The following is a 20,672-nucleotide window of genomic DNA, read 5'->3' as shown; positions in this document are numbered from 1 at the left end:
CACTGGTTGTCCAAGTATTGGTCCGGCAGAAGATTTGGGGCCCGATACCTCCTGTAAACTTATTCCCAGTGGAATATATTATCCATGTGCAAGACACTGCCATTAGTTGTGTTGTGTTCCTTCCTCTGGGCCCCAAAGAGAGGATTCAGTTCCATTTCATGTTCCACCATTTAGACGCAAGTTTCCCACCATGTGTAACACCTTGGAGCTTCTGTATCCCTATAAATGGCTATAACCACTAAGCTTGATGGGCCTTTCTGTGAGAAGATATAAAGGTCTTGTTCCTGCATAGAGTCAGTGACACTTCAGCAGGGTGTAGGTTCCTAGATGGCATGCTAGGGTTGGAAAAGAAGAGATGACAGGTCAACAGCGTAGAGGAAATATAACGCTTTAGTATAAAGGACGGAGAATAAAAAAAACCAAAACTTGGTCATTGACGGAGTCTCCTTAACAAAAAGTCTCAAAGGGGTAGGCAAAACTTCTGAGCCTGGTTGAATGTTCCTGGTTGAATGTTCCTGCACCCCATTTGCTCTTATTTTGTATGTTATGTGGACACTTTATGTGCCAGTCACATCAGATGGAGGGTTGGGCATTGCTGCTACACTGTTCCTGCCATAGAGGAGAATGAGAGCAGAGCACATGTAGCTAAGCTGTTTCCGCAACTGTGAAGCATCTGAAACAGTGTAGTTCAGCTGAGCTATGGCGTGTCTGTAACTCCCATTCCCCATACGTCCAACACAGCAGCACAACAGATGGGGTATTCCTGCCCCTGCACGCAATTAGGACAGGTGGAACTTTTGCTCAATCAATAACCTCCCCTATAAGAGGTCACCAGACCTCCCCCTCCACGTGTTTTTTTCTGTCCTGCGGACGGGGACAGGTGGTGGGGGGGGAGGCCGGTGTCCTCTCCCCCTGTGATAGTAAGAACTTAGCTTTGTTAGCCTCTCTGCCTGTGGATGTCGCTCCGTGCGCTCGCTGGTTCTCTGTGGACGTCCGGCCGGGGGATTTCCTAGGCGCGCGCGCGCGCTCCGGTCAGCTGGGTTCGGCAGTGGAGAGGCGCATGCGCAGTGCACTCTCCCTTGCTCCGGCCGTGTGTCCCCTCCGTCCCTGACATTCAGGGTCGGGGGGGGGGAAATAGCGTGAGTATGTGTTGGAGGGGAGGTTTCCCCCTCATACAAAGCAGCAGGTAAGAGGCATATTACTACGTATCATTATTATTATGCACAGAATCCTTCCCCACCTGGTGGTGGGGCGGGGCTTGATCTCCCTCCCCTCTGGGAGGTATTTAAGACTCAGTTGCACTGGGACCTGATGCAGTGCAGAAGTGGTTTGTGATTGCTGACACATTCTGAGGGAAATTGGAAGGACCTTGCAATAAGTTTGAAGGTAGTAGTCGCCCTATGGTTTCCAGCAAGGGGGTATGGTAAGGTATATTGAAACAAATGTTATTTTCCCTTATAGATGTCTTCTTCATCCTCGGTGTCTGAAGGACGTGGGGGAAGGTCGGCGCCTAGGCTCCGGCATTTACCATGCAGGGATTGCAAGACCCCCTTGCCGGATGACTATGATTTTTCCCGCTGTCGCCAATGCCGGGCTTCACAGCCAGTGGAGTCGCAAATTGGGGAGGCGATGTCATGGGTGAAGGAGTTTGTGAAAGACTCAATGAGGGAGATGAAGGAGTCTATCTCCCACTTAGCTAAACGACCGCGCTTGGATCTCCCCTCTGTCCCCTCCCCTAGGGGGGAGGAGTTCCAGGTGTTGGATGAGATCTCTTCGGATGAGGAGTCGGATGTTTCAGGTCCATCTTTCTCATTAGAAAAAATGCCGAAATTATTGAAGTTGGTACGCCCAGATAGGGGCGAGGAAGGGGACCCAAGGGCCCCAAGAGCATTTAAGGTAGAACCTTCAGTCTCAAGATGTATGGAGACGGAATGGAAGAGACCGGAGAAATCGTTTCAGATTTCTAAGAAATTTCGTACACTCTTTCCGGTGGAAGACGCGGAATTTAATCGTTGGGGGCCAACCCCGAGAGTTAACATGGCCGTGTCTAAATTATCAAGACGTACAGTCTTACCTTCGGATGACGGATCCAATCTCCAGGACGCAATGGATAGGCGGGCAGAGGGCTCTCTGCGCCGTATATATACAACTGCAGCAGCGCAGGCCTCAGTAGGAATCTCAACAGGGGAGGTGGTCCAGTTTCTTCGGGGAAACATAACGTCTCTTCGCAGAGATATTGATGCAGGCGTTCCGCGTGATGACCTTCTGACGTTTCTGACCTCCACATCCATGGCTGTTGATTATCTAGCAGAGGCGGCGCTCTATAATGTAAAAATTGCAGCAAAGTCCATGGCGTTGGCGACGGCCGCAAGACGACCATTGTGGCTTAAGCCCTGGAGAGCGGACAATACGTCCAAGTACAATTTATGTGCACTCCCGTACGAACCAGGTAGGCTCTTTGGGAAGGAGCTGGACGTCATTATGGAGGGGATGGCTGACAGCAAGGGGAAGAGTCTCCCCCAAGGTGCCAGAGGTAGACCCGGTCCATCATATAGAGGGAGAGGATTCTCCAGAGTATATGGAGCCAGGGGCTCCTTTCAAAGACGCCCGGGGATCCAGGGCAGAGGAGCAGGTAAACGCACCTTTCGCGGGGAAGAGAAAAAGAAGCCCTCCTTCTGACGCCAACCCCTTTGGGCTCCCCTCCCGCGGAGACACAGCACCCTTACCGGTGGGAGGTCGGCTGGCCCATTTCGCAGCAGCATGGGGTCGTCTCATCCAGGACCCATGGGTCCTCCAGCTCGTGCAGACGGGCTACAAAATAAAGTTTGTGTCTCTTCCACCCGACAAATTTGTGAGTACCCGTGTATTATTTGGTCAGAAGCAGATCCTTCTAGAGAACGCCGTTCAGGAATACCTGGACAAAGGCGCTCTAGAGCCAGTTCTTTTGGCAGAATGGTCGACCGGAGTATATTCTCCGGTGTTTCTGGTCCCCAAGACATCAGGGGGATGGAGGATGGTGGTCGACCTAAGATCTCTCAACCAGCATGTCCTCAAGTCTCGTTTCCGGATGGAAACTATCAGGTCTGTGATACCATTTCTGCAGCAGGGAGACAGCTTTGTCACCCTGGATTTAAGGGACGCCTATTTGCACGTCCCGATCTTTCCGCCACACAGGAGGTTCTTGAGGATCGCGGTTGTGCTGAACGGGACGCTGTGTCACCTGCAGTTCACGGCTCTCCCGTTCGGGATTTCCTCGGCCCCCCACACCTTTACAAAGGTGGTGGCTCCGGTCGTTGCAGCACTTCGGCTCCAGGGGGTATTTATTATACCGTACCTAGACGATTGGCTGTTAAAGGCCCACTCAGCAGAGGTTCTCGCTGCCCACCTAAGGACCACAGTTACCTTCCTAGAGGAATTAGGCTGGATGATCAATTGGAGCAAATCAAGAATTGTCCCCACCACCAGAATCCAGTTTCTGGGATTCATTGTGGATTCTCAGAGGATGGAGATATCTCTTCCTCAGACTCGGAAGGAGAAGATTTGTCGGGCGGTGCAGCATCTGGCGGTCACACGGAGGGTTCGAATAAGAACCGCAATGAAGGTCCTAGGTCTAATGTCAGCAACTGCAGATGCAGTGCCATGGGCGCTATGGCATATGAGGCCACTACAAAGCGAGATCCTCAAGGTCTGGAGCCGCAGCCCCACAGGGCTGAAGAAGCCAGTCCAGTTGACCATCAGTACCCGTCGATCACTACGATGGTGGTCCCAGCTGAAAGACGGTATGTCCACGGTCCAGCCCGACTGGACCCTGTTGACAACAGATGCCTCCCTGGTCGGATGGGGAGCGCATCTGGGGGAGACCCTAGCACAAGGAACATGGGGCCAATCAGAGAAGATCCAGTCGTCAAATTGGCGCGAGTTGCGAGCGGTGTATCAAGCCCTGCTTCACTTTGCCCAGGAGCTCCGCGGCAAGGCGGTAAAGATCAGGTCAGACAACATTACAGTAGTCCTTTATTTGAACAAACAGGGTGGGACAAGGTCCACCTCCCTTCTCAGACTGACGGATCAGATCTTTACTTGGGCAGAGAGAAACTTAAGCCACCTCAATGCGGTGCATATAAGGGGACACCTGAACGTGCTGGCAGACCAGCTCAGCAGGAGAGAAGCGGTGTCAGGCGAGTGGTCCCTCAACCAAGAAGTGTTTGCGCAACTAACTCAGATGTGGGGTCTCCCCGAGGTGGATCTGATGGCCACCCAATACAATGCCAAGGTGGAGAGGTTCTGTTCCCTCTACCAGGAGGACAACCCCTTGGCAGTAGATGCCCTATCAATACCCTGGAGGTTCAGGCTGGCGTACATCTTCCCTCCACTTCCCATGATTGCGAGGGTATTGGCCAAGATCAGGCAAGACCAGGTATCGGTGATTGCCATCATCCCGTTCTGGCCGAAGAGGGCATGGTTTACCCACCTCATACAGATGAGTCGAGGGAATTACTGGAGGCTTCCACTTCTTCACAACCTGGTAACCCAAAACAAGCGGCTATGCCAGAACCTGAAGAGGTTCAACCTGACAGCCTGGAGGTTGACCGCACCCTATACGGACATAACGGATTGTCACAGGCCGTGAGAACAACTATGGCCTGTGCGAGGGCAGAATCCACAAATCGAAGTTATTTGAGAATTGGAAGAATTTACCAGCAATGGTGCACGGAGAGACAGCGCCCATTAACACCAATAGATTCAATATTGGAGTTCATGCAGAATGGGCTGGAGAAGGGTCTCACCCCAGCAACACTAAAGGTACACATAGCTGCCCTCTCAGCCGTACTGGGGGTCAGATTGTCTCAGAATCCGTTGATAAATCAATTCCTGAAAGGGGCCACTAGGCTCCGACCTTCGGTGCAGTTCCCAGTACCACAATGGGACTTAGCCACGGTACTACATGGGCTTTGTGGGCCCCCCTTTGAACCCCTACAAGAGGTGGGGTTAAAGTTTCTTACATACAAAGTGGCGTTTCTGCTAGCCGTTACTTCGGCTAAACGTACAGGGGAATTGCAGGCGCTGGCAGCCTCGGAACCCTATCTGTTGTTCTTTCCAGACAGGGTACAGTTAAGATACCTTCCGGGGTTTATACCAAAAGTCCCTTCAGGTCAAAATATTAACCATACAATTACTTTACCTACATTCTTTGCATCCCCCTCCTCCCCAGAGGAGGAGAGGTGGCATACCCTAGATCTGAAGAGGGCTTTGCAGATCTACCTGGAACGTTCCAGGTCCTTCAGGAAGGCGGAGAACCTGCTAATAAATTTTGCAGGCAGATATAAGGGATGTAGAGCATCCAAAACAACTTTGGCACGATGGATCAAAGGAGCCATCTCTCTGGCGTTCTGTACCCAGGGACTATCGCCGCCTGGGTTTGTGAGGGCTCATTCGACCCGTGCGGTTGCCGCTTCTTGTGCAGAGAGACATGCTGTCTCCCTGGACCAGATCTGTGCGGCGGCAACCTGGAGCTCTCACCTAACCTTTGTTAGGCATTATAGACTAGATAGGTTTAGCGAGGAGGCAACTGCCTTTGGTCGCTCAGTTTTGACGTCAGTATGTCAGGAAGTCCCACCCTAGGGGGATTTTTCTTGCTACCTCCCCATCTGTTGTGCTGCTGTGTTGGACGTATGGGGAATGGAGGATTATGTAGATAATCTGTTTTCCCATAGTCCAAACAGCAGCACAAAGCTCCCTCCCTATTTATTTGGTTTGACATTCTGAAGGTTTTTTTTTTTTTTGAAATTTATACTTTATAATTAACACGTGGAGGGGGAGGTCTGGTGACCTCTTATAGGGGAGGTTATTGATTGAGCAAAAGTTCCACCTGTCCTAATTGCGTGCAGGGGCAGGAATACCCCATCTGTTGTGCTGCTGTTTGGACTATGGGAAAACAGATTATCTACATAATCCTCCATTCTCCTGCAGAGCAATGCTCAACTGTTTTTGTAAATCCTGGCCATAGGGGCCAAGATAGGAATAACCCATTAAATAGGCCATGCATGAGAGCTTTACCATCAGCGATTGTAAGTCGGTCAGTAAGACAGTAAGGCCTGGTTCACATCTGCGTTGGAGTCTCTGTACGAGACTCCGTTTAAAGTCGGCAAAGAGCACTCAGTGGCTCAGTGGTTAGCACTGCAGCACTGGAGTCCAGGTGTTCAAATCCCGCCAAGGGCATAAAACCATCTGCAAGGAGTTTGTATGTTCTCCCCATGTTTGCATGGATTTCCATCCCATATTGCAAAAAAAAAGACATACTGATAGGGAAAAATGTACATTGTGAGCTCCATTTTACATTATGCCTGTGTAGTCACTGTTCCTGGTTTAAGCTAACAAACACTGATGTAAAACACTGATGTGTGAATAAGATCTTAGAATAGACTTCAGTAACCTACCTCATTTTAACAGGATGAGATAATAATACAAATTATATTATTATTATTATTATTATTATTATTATTATTATTACTATTATTAGAGATGAGCGAGTAGTGAAATATTCGAAAATTCGAAATTCGATTCGAGACCTCAATATTCGACTATTCATTCGAATATGGAATCCCATTATAGTCTAAGGGAAAAAAATGCTAGTTTCAGGGAACCCAAAATTCGACCAATTGGAGTCACCAAGTCCACAATGACACCCCAGGAAATTATGTCAACACCTCTGGAATGGAACTGGGACAGCAGGGGAAGCATGTCTGGGGGCATCTAACAAGCCCAAGTCACAGGATTATTATTATTATTATTATTGCTGCTGCTACTACTGATTTCGGCAGCCAATGAATGTATAAGTTTTTTTTCCAATGCCTACATTGTCCTAGTTCCTGTCCCACCTCCCCTGCATAGTTATTAGTGTAAAAAAAAGCGCCAGGGAAGGTGAGAGGGGAATTGAATTTTTACTGCGTTTACCGCGTGGTATTCGACCGAGTACGAGTATTTCGAATACCGTAGTATTTGATCGAATACTACTCGCTCAACTCTAATTATTATTATTATTATTATTATTATTAATGATGATGATGATAATAATAATAATAAAGTATTATTATTATTAATAATAATAATAATAATAATAATAATAATAAAAAAATAATAGTTACTTTATATAGCACCACTAATTACAAAGTGATATACATTTGTGAAGGTGTTTACATACATAGTACAAATACAACAACGGGTACAATAACCACAAAATTAGCTAGATGACCAACAATGTGTATGGGGTCAGATCTGGTTCACATCTGTGTTCGTTATTCCATTCGGGGAGTCCACATGGGGACCCCTCGAATGGAATACCGAACGCGTTCACAAGCAGTGAGCTTATAAGAGCACACGGACTCCATGGACTAGAATGGGGTCCATGTGTTTTTCGTGCGGTCTCCTCACGAGTCATACGGAGAGTAAAGTACCTCATTAACTACTTCTCTCTCCGCATGTTCCGTGCAGACACTGCACGAAAAACGCATGGACCCCATTATAGTCTATGGGGTCTGTATGCTTTCACGATCTCACCGCTTGTCAATGTGTTCGGTATTCCATTCGGGGGGTTCCCCATGCAGACTCCCCAGACGAAATACAGAATGCAGATGTGAACCAGACCTAGGACTGAGATCATCTCAAGAGAAAATGTTGAGTGGAAAAAGAATTGGACATGTTAGATTTCAACATGTGCAATCCTTAGTGTCCCCCCCCCCCCAGTCGGTAGACTGCTGCTTATTTCCCTCTTATATATAAATATTAATATGTCCTGGTATTACCACTTATTATTCTGTTACTGGAGCTTTACAACCTACAGCGCAGCCCATGGTCATAGCAAAGTATATAGTGGCGGAGCTATGTCAGCTCGGCTAGGTAAACAGATTTTACCTAGAATACAAGAGCAAACACTACAAGTATCATAAAAGTAAACTCGTATATGAGCAAACGAAGAACACAATAATTTCCATCCATACAAGGCTACAGATGCGTGACAACAATACTGTAAAAGAAACGATAAGAATATCATTGAGACATCACTGGGAATATCAGGATGGGGGTGTCTTTAAAGATTAATACTTTACACCCATTGGATCCCTCTCCCAATCAGGTGGTTTGGTTTATCTAAGGGGTTGAAGTTCTCATATGGATGCAGTCACTGTGCTTAGCACGGCAATTAAAGTATATGGCATCAGTGATAACCACAAAAGCAAAGGTTACTACCATAAAATAAAGACGCGGGGCAAAGTCACGCAGGGATACACAGGCTGGCACTAACTGTAACAATAACTACAAGATACTTAAGCTGTATGTCAAACTAAATAAGACAAACCCCATCTACAGAAAAGAGGCTTCATACACATTTAGGGTAATTTGGGGCCAAATTCTGTCCTGACTCTTATTCCCGTTGCATTCAAAGGAAGGCAGAGATTGACGCAGGGTGCTGAAAAAATAAGCGCCTTGCCGTTTTTGCCGCGGGTACCTCGGCTGTTACAGCTGTGGAACATGCGACACGAGGCACTAAGAAGTACTGATATGATGTATTCCGCTAAGCAGCGAGTACAAACCGCAGAACAAAGCCGGAAGACGGAATGTCAAGAGGAATTTTAGGCTAAGGCCGGGTTCACACGGGAATTTTGGGCCGCGTCAGGATCCGGCTCAAAAAATCTCCTCCCATAGAAGTCAATGGGAGCTGGTCATTTCCTTTTCCACAAGCGGAAAAAAGAAGCGACCTGTCCTTTCTTCAGGCGGATTCCGTCACTGATTCAACCGCAGACATCCGCCTCGCGACATTTCCCTCACAACTAGGCCCATTCATTTAGGCCTAATCCAGAGTGCAATGCCGCAACTAGATGCCGGTGCACTGCATTGGCATCCAGTCGCGGCTAGCCGTTTTTTGGACCGGAAAAACTCAAGTCATTTAAATTTACTATTACCTCTATACCAGAAAATCAGTAGATAGGAATAGTTGTGGCGTATCTTTGGTACACAGCCCTTTATTACACCAAACAATTTTCTCTTTCTGTGCCGCCCTCACCACCTTTTTATGAAAGTAGACAGAGTGGGGTGCAGACCAAGGTGGGCAAAGTGGGTACATCACTCCCCAACAAATTTACTATAACTCATATCAGAAACCTGGCAACAGTTTTATAGAAAATTTATTATTGTTATTACATTTATTTATTTATTTATTTATATAGCACCATTACTTCCATGGTGCTGTACATTATTATATTACTTCCATGGTGCTGTATATTATATTAATCCCATGGTGCTGTACATTATTATATTACTTCCATGGTGCTGTACATTATTATATTACTTCTATGGTGCTGTACATTATTATATTACTTCCATGGTGCTGTATATTATATTAATCCCATGGTGCTGTACATTATTATATTACTTCCATGGTGCTGTACATTATTATATTACTTCCATGGTGCTGTACATTATTATATTAATTCCATGGTGCTTTACATTATTATATTAATCCCATGGTGCTGTACATTATTATATTACTTCCATGGTGCTGTACATTATTATATTAATTCCATGGTGCTTTATATTATTATACTAATTTCATAGTTCTGTACATTATTATACTAATTCCATGGTGCTGTACAATATTATATTAATTCCATGGTGCTGTACATTATTATATTACTTCCATGGTGCTGTACATTATTATATTACTTCCATGGTGCTGTACATTATTATATTAATTCCATGGTGCTGTAAATTATTATATTAATTCTATGGTTCTGTACATTATTATATTAATGCCATGGTGATGTACATTATTACATTAATTCCACGGTTCTGTACATTATTATATTAATTCCATGGTGCTGTACATTATTATATTAATTCTATGGTTTTGTACATTATTATATTAACCCCATGGTGCTGTACATTATTATATTAACTCCATGGTGCTGTACATTATTATATTAATTTCATGGTTTTGTACATTATTATATTAATCCCATGGTGCTGTACATTATTATATTAATTCCATGGTTCTGTACATTATTATATTAATCCCATGGTGCTGTACATTATTATATTACTTCCATGGTGCTGTATATTATTATACTAATTTCATAGTTCTGTACATTATTATACTAATTCCATGGTGCTGTACAATATTATATTAATTCCATGGTGCTGTACATTATTATATTAATTCCATGGTGTTGTACATTATTATATTAATTCCATGGTGCTGTACATTATTATATGAAGCCCATGGTGCTGTACAATATTATATTAATCCCATGGTGCTTTATATTATTATACTAATTTCATAGTTCTGTACATTATTATACTAATTCCATGGTGCTGTACAATATTATATTAATTCCATGGTTCTGTACATTATTATATTACTTCCATGGTGCTGTACATTATTATATTACTTCCATGGTGCTGTACATTATTATATTAATTCCATGGTGCTGTAAATTATTATATTAATTCTATGGTTCTGTACATTATTATATTAATGCCATGGCGCTGTACATTATTATATTAATTCCATGGTGCTGTACATTATTATATTAATTCCATGGTGCTGTACATTATTATATGAAGCCCATGGTGCTGTACAATATTATATTAATCCCATGGTGCTTTATATTATTATACTAATTTCATAGTTCTGTACATTATTATACTAATTCCATGGTGCTGTACAATATTATATTAATTTCATGGTTCTGTACATTATTATATTACTTCCATGGTGCTGTACATTATTATATTACTTCCATGGTGCTGTACATTATTATATTAATTCCATGGTGCTGTAAATTATTATATTAATTCTATGGTTCTGTACATTATTATATTAATGCCATGGTGCTTTACATTATTACATTAATTCCATGGTTCTGTACATTATTATATTAATTCCATGGTGCTGTACATTATTATATTAATTCCATGGTTTTGTACATTATTATATTAACCCCATGGTGCTGTACATTATTATATTAACTCCATGGTGCTGTACATTATTATATTAATTTCATGGTTTTGTACATTATTATATTAATCCCATGGTTCTGTACATTATTATATTAATCCCATGGTGCTGTACATTATTATACTAATTTCATAGTTCTGTACATTATTATACTAATTCCATGGTGCTGTACAATATTATATTAATTCCATGGTGCTGTACATTATTATATTAATTCCATGGTGCTGTACATTATTATATTAATTCCATGGTGCTGTATATTATTATATTAATTCCATGGTGCTTTATATTATTATACTAATTTCATAGTTCTGTACATTATTATACTAATTCCATGGTGCTGTACAATATTATATTAATTCCATGGTTCTGTACATTATTATATTACTTCCATGGTGCTTTACATTATTATATTAATTCTATGATTCTGTACATTATTATATTAATGCCATGGTGATGTACATTATTACATTAATTCCATGGTTCTGTACATTATTATATTAATTTCATGGTTTTGTACATTATTATATTAAGCCCATGGTGCTGTACAATATTATATTAATCCCATGGTGCTGTACATTATTATATTAATTCCATGGTGCTTTACATTATTATATTAATTTCATAGTTCAGTACATTATTATACTAATTCCATGGTGCTTTACATTTGAGGGTTTATATACATTACAAACAATATACAAACAAATATAATACTAACAATGACCGACTGGCACAGTTGGATAGAGGGCTCTGCCTACAAGGGCTTACAGTCTATGAGGGAAGAGGGATAGAGACAGAAGGAGAGGGGGAGACTGTTCTGATGGTTGTGTGGCGACAGTAGTTCAGCAGTAGTAGGAAAAAGAGATGACCAGCAGCTCTCCAAGGGTCGTTAAAAAATAACTTTTAATTCACAAAATTAAAACTGCTGAATTACTGTACATTGCTCCTCCAAGTCTGGAGTATCCGTGCACCCCGAAGGACTCTTCACAGTATCTAGAAGACCTACGTGTGAATAGGTGAGCCACTATTGCGTTTTTTGCTCTGTATTTTTGCTATGGTGACAGTAGTGTTATTGGGAGTTGTAGGCCTTCCTGAATAGCTGAGTCTTCAGGGCCTTCTTGAAGCCTGTGATTGTCTTATGTGTCTTGGTAAGGAGTTCCAGAGTATGGGAGATGCACGGGAAAAATCTTGGAGACGGTTGTGTGAGGAGCGGATGAGAGCGGAGCGGAGTAGGAGGTCTTTGGAGGATCTGAGGTTACGCATGGACAGGTAGTGGGAGATTAGGTCAGCGATATATGGAGGGGACAGGTTGTGGATGGCTTTGTATGTCAACGTTAGTAACTTGATCTCTATTTGCTGGGCAAGGGGTAGCCAGTGGAGGGATTGACAGAGGGGAGCAGCCGATGAAGAATAGGGGTGTATTAAGCGAGCAGCACAGTTTATGGTGGACTGGAGAAGGAGCAAGAGTATTCGCTGGGAGACCACGGAGAAGGGTGTTACAGTAATCTTAGCGGGAGATTATGAGGGCATGGACTGGCATCTTGGTAGTTTATGGGGTGAGGAAGGAGAGGATTCGATGGATGTTCTTGAGTTGGAGGCGGCAGGAGGTGTTGAGGGTTTGAATGTGCGACTTGAAGGATAGGTCAGAGTCCAGGGTTATCCCAAGGCAATGGACCCATGAGACAGGTGTAAGCGTGGTTCCATTAACATTGAACTCTGTTTTCTCCATGTTGAGTTTGAGTAAGCAGGAGGAGAGAAAAGAGGCAACAGCCGCTAAACAATCTGGAACTCTGGCAAATCTAGGCCAGTTCCTTACAGGTTTAGGTTTCCGTTATAGTGCTTGGGAGTGCTCCTGAGACCAGAGCTTAGTCGCACCCGGGGAATGGATTAAGACCGGTTTACAGAACATCAGTTTTAATCAATCCCCTACCCCCATTGAGTTTTTGGCCTTAAGATGAATGTTCTGAATTTTATAGTGGAAAGTTCATCTGATCAAGGCCTTTGAGCTGAAAAATAAACATATCAGTGGGTTGGATATATAACTACTTACCTGTACGCTATCGCAAGGGTTATAGTAATAAGGAAGTTGAGTGTCAGCAAGAGATGGAAGCAGATAGATATCAGATTTATGAGTTGAAGACACTTAAGATTATGTATAAAAAATAGAGTCAGATTGACTTACCGTATATACTCGAGTATAAGCCGAATTTTTAAGCACAGTTTTTGTGCTGAAAAAGCCCCCCTCTGCTTATACTCGAGTCCAGCCGCAATAGTAATGTATAGAATCTCCCATAAAATAGTGAAAAAATAAGAAGCTTTAAAAAATAAAATAAAAAGATAAAATAAATAAAAGTTCTAAATCCCTCCTTTCCCCAGAATACATATAAAAGTAGAAAATGACTGTCAAACACATACACATTAGGTATCCCTGTGTCTGCAAGTGTCTACTGAATATAGGGGATCTGCAGAGCTCCTGTTCCGTCGGGAAGGGGTTAATAGGAGCACTGCAGATCCCCTATATTCAGCCAGGCTGAGTTTCAAGTGGGAGAAAAAAAAAACCCCAGTCCTCAAGCTCAGGGAAGGGGCAGACAGACAACCAAAACACCCCCTACCCTTTCCTAGCACTCAGCACCTACTGCACCCCCAAAAAAAAAAAAAACATTTAAATTTTTGAAATTTTCCAGTATCTGCTGCATTTCCCCCCCCTCGGCTTATACTCGAGTCAATAAGTTTTCCCAGTTTTTCGTGGTAAAATTAGAGGGGTCGGCTTATACTCGAGTATATACGGTAAATATAAAGTGTATGTTGGCATTAAGCACTAGCTAGATAACAGCAAACTGTGCATTTAAAGAGGGTCTCCAGGACTATAACAACAATAGCCTATTGAAGAACAGCTAGAAAGAGTGTCCCTCTCTATGGAGGATCCAACATGTCCATCAGACACAGAGCCCATTGATTTCATTGGGTTGCATGCAATAGTTAATTTCCCCTGTGGTGGCGCTGCAGTGAAAGTATACACTTGATGTAAGGTTCCCTTGAAAATGACAGCTGACACTAGTTTCACACTAGCGTTTGTCTCTCTGTTGTTCAAGTCCGCATGAGGACCCAACAGACAGCAAGTGTGGTCGCTACCAAAGTGGTTACCTGCGGAGAGAAAAGTCCTCCATGAAGTACTTCTCTCTCTGCCAATTTTTAGACAGAATCTGCTGCGGAGTCTCCAAAGAAGCATTGACATTGTAATTATTGTAATGCACCACTGGATCCTTAAGACATCACCAGAACCAGAAGCGTACATTTGTACTGGGTGGATATGCGGTAGATTTTCTTCTTAGACTTTACGGGTGGAAAGATCCATAGAATACAATACCAGCAAAGTGTATAGCAGACCACAATAGTGAAAGCAGCCAGACTATGGAAGTTATCATGGGGAATTCTCTACATGGGTTCTAGAAGGGTCTGGATGTTCTTCTTGAGCTTAGCAATATGATAGGTTATAGTTAGTTTATTCCAATTGGCAGGATTATAGTTGAGAAGGAATTTTTTTCCTAATATGAAAAATTGGCTTCTTTTTCTGGATCAATGCTGCGGTATAATGGTCTATTATCTCTTTCCCTGTTACTATGTGTAATATCCAAAGCCAGGTATGAGGTCCTACATGCGGTGTATGTCATTCCCATCCTACTATGTTGGATAATTTATATTAGCACAAACACACTATAATATACACTTAGGTTGTACAACAGATCAAAGTGTAAAGAACCTAAGCCCTCGACTCCTTGGCAGACACACCTTTCACCCTCCACACCCTTCTTTTTTTTACCGCATCCACCAGTCTTGTCACCATGTTTGTGACTTCTGCTCTTGGGTTTATCAAACATTTACAGCCGGGGTTAATGGTTAACCCCTCGCTTCAGGGCTGGGCTGCACACCCCCCTCCCTAAGGCAGTCAAAAAGATAGGAGGCTCTTGCACGGGCTCTCATTTCCCTCCTGGGCAGCATGGTGCATTGGCAGAAGCTACTTTCCCGAGCTATGGACATTCTGGTGAGTATGCCTGTTCCTTGTCGCAAGTGGCAATATGGTAGGGGCAAGGGTACTAGTTATAGGACAAATCTGCTATTGTAGGTAATATGGTCTCGTATTGCTGCGGTTTCCTAAAATCTACTTGGAGACCAATAAAATATACTTTCTCGTAATTCCTACTTTAATCATTGGAAATTATTTTTTGAGTGTAAAAAGTATTTTTTAGCATTGATCCGCTTGCAGAGAAAAAGCAAAGAGAAGAGGAGGGAAACACTGAGATAAGGAAATGGAGAACTGAGCGAGCATGAGGTTTTATTGATCTACAAGGGGAGAGATGGGCTATGGGAACGCCGAACACACAATATATGTAAGAAAAAAATATATACTAGAAAATATAAAAAAATGAATAAAAAAAATAAAGCGAAAGCGAGCGCAAGTAACAGGAGTCATGTGACAGCAGTGAGGCAGTGACAGCGAGGCGGTGAGGTAATGTGGAGGAGATATCAGTATGAGGATATGTGGCAGGGGGCCAGCTCCTGGAGTCCATAGCTAAGGAAGCGTTGTGCTGGTCACCATACACGCTGCTATTGTACAGGATATGGGCTAAGGGTCAGGTGACATAAAGGTAACTTGTAAAAAGAACAAGAACGCTGTAAAAAGTTCAGTTTTGAACTTTGTAGTCGGAGGCGCGCAGGCGAGCGGCACTGGTAAAATACACAAGACTTGGCTGGAAAGTTTACAAATGGAATTTTACATGTAAATATCCTTAAAGGGATTTTCTGGGATTGGGATATCGATGGTGTATCCTTGGGGGTTAACTCTTTGCACCCATGTAGATCAGTTATTTGAAGGGTCTGTAGTGAGATCTGTGCCTCTTCGGTTATCAGCTCATTTTATCTACAAGCCTGCCATCTTCCTGGAGGTGGTGGTGTCAGGTATTGCAGCATCTTTCCATTTAAGATAATGGGATAAAACTGCAAGACCCTGCACTACTGCTATTAAGTAGCCAGACTCAGATAAGCATTGAATGCTCTAGCACCTTCAAACTGTGATGTGGTGTTAAGGGTTACTCCGACGGCTGTCCTAGGGGTAGGCCATCAATATCCTGATAACTTACAGTATTTAAAGTCATAGTTACATTTTCCAGTTACAAATGCCAAATTTTAACAAGACAGCATTTAGATATCGGTACAATAAAATGTAACTGCAAAAACTATATTACTCCTGGTGACGTGTGCAAGCAAAACTGTCCACAGGGAGATATGTTGCGGTCCTAAACATGAACTTTATAGAGACTGTTTGGGATCCTTATAATCAAGTCCATATTAATTAAGCATTATACAAACGTGCCAGTTACACAGCATATACTCTGTGAATGGGACCATCAACCTCCTAAGTGGTGTCTGTCTTCATGGTGTAGAATATTAGCCTATCCAGCCATACAGTTAGATGGGTCAGGGGCTCACCTGAATGTAACACCTTTTTCTACCTCAAAATTCGGGCCTCTGTTTCAAAATATGCAAATGTGAAATCTGGAGCACTGAGGGCGGTCCCAATTCTCCAAACTGCTATGCCATATACTGTACTAATACAATAGCAAGAAGACAAGGCCAGATGAGATTTTAAAGGGATCCTATCATTAAGAAAGGCTATTCTTCTCCTACCTTTAGATGTCTTCTCTGCGCTGCCGTTCCATAGAAATCCCGGTTTTCGGCGGTATGCAAATGAGTTCTCTCGCAGCACTGGGGGCGTCCCCAATGCTGCAAGAGAACTCTCCAGTGCTGCCTTCATCTTCTTCAGGAACGGGTCTTCTTCGCATCTTCTTATGGGGGTTGGCTTCAAAGTTCTAGGCCTAGGGCAAAGCGGACAGCGCATGCCCGCCGGCCACAAGAAAATGGCCAGTTACAATACTGTGTAAGCGGCCATTTTCTTGTGGCCGGCGAGCATGCGCAGTCGGCTTTGCCCTAGGCCTGAGGCCAAGAGTGTGAGGAAACTGAGGATTGATACAGAAAGTATATTGGAAAATTGTATATCTTTTTATTGTACAAACAATAACATTTGTTTCTCAATATTGGTCTGAAATTGGTCAACCCCTTTAAGGCCAGAGTCACACTAGCATTCTGTGACCATTTGGGCATTTCATCCCCCATTCCGCTTACATTCCATTACGATTTGGGGCAGAAACCCAGCGGACCCCATTATAATCTATGGGGTCCGTGGGTTTCCATGGGTAACTGCTTTTTAAGTAGACAGGGTTTTCGTTTTTCAGGTTCTCAAGTAGACCCGAAGAACGGAAAACTGAACAATGTGTGAACCTAACGTAAAACTTGTTTCTTGTTACACATTAGGATTCCTACTATAACCACACACCCGGATCTACTGAGCCTAGATCCCCATAGAACCATACAGTAAACTACAGACAATGGTAAAGCTATTAGACGTTGTCCCGGTCCCCTAGGGGGAAGGTCGGCGCACATTAATAGTAGGTAAATAGTTGCCATGGCTTTTACACAAGCAGTAACAATCACAGCTCTGTACTGAGGAACATGGAATAGATAACTAAATGTGCTGACATGATATACAACCTATACACTGGAGAGTAGGAGACACCATTGGACTTTACCCTTTTATATTGCAGTAGGGTGCGGTCAGTACGGCCACAGGACAAAGTGTATAATGGGCGATTATCAAACGCCTACATAAGTGAAACATGTAGAGGCAATAAAAATACATGGAAATAAAGTAAAACTATTTCATGTGTGACACATAACTATCATGGTCTCTTCTTCACCAGGCGATAGGAACTAGTATAGCCAAACAATGAACGCCCCTATAGGCAGAGGCATAACTTGAAGCTCCTCCTTGAAGACCCCCAGTATCAGGGCTCCTTCACACGCCGTAAGCGCTCGGCTCATTCCGAGCCACACACGCAAGCGCTTCTAAACACTTCCCATTCACTTCAATGGGAGCGCGGGTAAAGCCGGCTTTACGAGCGCTCCCATTGAAGTGAATGGGAATTGGTTAGAAGCGCTCGTGTGTACGGCTCGGAATGAGCCGAGCGCTTACGCCGTGTGAAGGGGCCCTTAGGGTTTTTATCCTCTATTCTCAGAATGGGTTTTCCACCACAGTGTTGTTACTGGGATTACTCTAGTAGGATAAGCAGAAATCTGCAGCCACTTGTGGACTTGGCAGGAGATCCACTGAACACTCTTCATTCACAGGATGACGCTGCTTATCTCACAATACCGCCAGGTTACTGATTGAGGCCTAGTCATTGCTACCTTCAGCTATGGCACTTGACCTTGAGAACACTTCTTCCTATTAAGACATAGAGATGGCCGTACTTCACGTTGGCCTGAGGCCCAGACTCTACTTCTCCATCTCCAACTAAGGTTACACACACGTATGTATACAAGGGTCCACAATAAACCGGCTTGGATGGCAACTGGATGATATCGGTGGTGGTCCATGACCTCAACTGATACAGTACACTAGTGAGCTTGGGCTGCAATGGACTGATTTTTGCCCCGGGCTCTTGGCCCACCTTATGGACTTGTTATAATATAAGGTCATGTGTATGGAGCCATAAGAAAAGAAGGGTCAGTATGCTAGCCATTAAGAACACAGCGAACACACGGTCGGTCGTATGCAGAGAACTGACCTACAGGTTCTTGCTACCCTTACTTGTCACCACACATAGTCATCTATGGTAAGGTAAATGACCCCAAACAGTACAGAAAATAACACAAGTACATTTATCCAAATATGATGTTTCTTTGAACATTGGTTAACTATACTGAGGATTTTTAAGATCGTTCTTTATACTTTTTATCAGTTTAGCATTGTATTGAGCCAATGTACATACACAATGTAGACATGCAAGGGATAACAATAAGTGCAGTATAATATAAAAGAGTCCAGCAGATAGAATCAAACAGTTTTCCCATTGTGAATCGCTGTCTCCATTGCCGAGTGGTGTTGCAGGGTGCTACTGCTTACCTGTTTGGAGAAATAGTAAAATTCTCATGATACCTCTGCATTGTAGAGGAAGATGCGTTTTGATTCAGGTGACCGTAACCTATCTATCTGCAGAGCTGGGCTGATATGCTGGTTCTGGTGACACTAACCTATCTATCTGCAGGGCTGGGTGATATGCTGAGTTCTGATGACACTAACCTATCTATCTGCAGGACTGGGTTGATATACTTGATTCTGGTGACACTAACCTATCTACCTGCAGGGCTGCGTTGATATGCTGGTTCTGGTGACCCTAATCTATCTATCTGCAGAGCTGGGGTGATATACTTGGTTCTGGTGACACTAACCTATCTATCTGCAGGGCTGGGGTGATATGCTGCAGGGCTGGGCTGATATGCTGGTTCTGATGACACTAACCAATCTCTCTGCAAGACTGGGTTGAATTGATATACTGGGTTCTGGTGACACTAACCTATCTACCTGCAGGGCTGCGTTGATATGCTGGGTTCTGATGACAATAACCTATCTATCTGCGGGGCTGGGCTGATACGCTGGGTTCTGATGACAGACTCCCTTTAACCGTACATGTATGTGTCTGGGAAGGTTGAGAGGAATATCTGTTGGGTGTACGGGTGTTTTATACATTAAAGCTGTCTGGGTTTGTCTTATGAGATTATACAAGGACTTTGTCAGGTACAATTCTGTATTTAGGCTGCAACTACAACAATCTATTTCATCAGACGTATATGACACTGTCTATCATGGCGCAATGTGTTGTGAGTAAATGTATTGTGAAAGAGCGTTGCAATGTTTCCACCATCCCTAACCATGGCTGTGGTTCTTGTCTCTCCAGGTCAGGACAATGCCCCGTAATACTTCACGCCCTTCTCTCCAATATGCTGGTGCTCATTACTTGTAACAGCAACTCCATGTGGAATGTGGTTGCGGTATTCCGGTGGAGATGCTGTTATCCGTGATGGACATCCCTGTGTCTTCAGAGGACCTTCCATCCACTCAGAAGATCCCTGTCATAAATAGGCCATAGGCAATGACAGAAACATAAGGAGCACCAAGAAAAAACAGACACAAGTTTCTGCATTGACTTCACCGTTATGTGAATGACAGGTTCGGGTTACAGGGAACTATATAAACATGGTCTCCCGACACCCCCATTTTTTGCTTTGGTAAAGTCTGTTTTCTCACCCACCCCTGCTGCCGTTCTGGCTCCCTGTGACATCATCGTGACATCACTGCGACATGAATTGTAGTCTGCTGACTGCACCGCTACACCAAATTTTGGGGAATTTAGTCTGCAGACCAACTTTATGATAAGTATATTGTATCTTTTACGATATATGGTCTTCCTATCTACGACGGGGGGACACATCAATGGCTATGTGATGTCACATTATGATGTCACCAGGTCACATGTCGATCAGGGCATTCTTAACAAGCGTATCTTTTGTCTTTAAAACTTTATCAAATGCCACATTCTTTGTAAATGTTTGCCGTTGTCTTCAAATATTTACCCGGCTCCTTGTGTCTATGAACCTTCACTAAACACTACCTTGTAAAACCTGCATGTGGGTGATGCCCGCCCCTCGCGTCCGTGAATTTCTGTTTTAGAATTTTAGCTTTTTTTCGTGTATATTTACTGATTTGGGA

This window comes from Leptodactylus fuscus, chromosome 7, assembly GCF_031893055.1.
Source record: "Leptodactylus fuscus isolate aLepFus1 chromosome 7, aLepFus1.hap2, whole genome shotgun sequence".
NCBI classification, from domain to species: Eukaryota; Metazoa; Chordata; class Amphibia; order Anura; family Leptodactylidae; genus Leptodactylus; species Leptodactylus fuscus.
Note: the sequence above shows the minus strand (reverse complement) of the source record.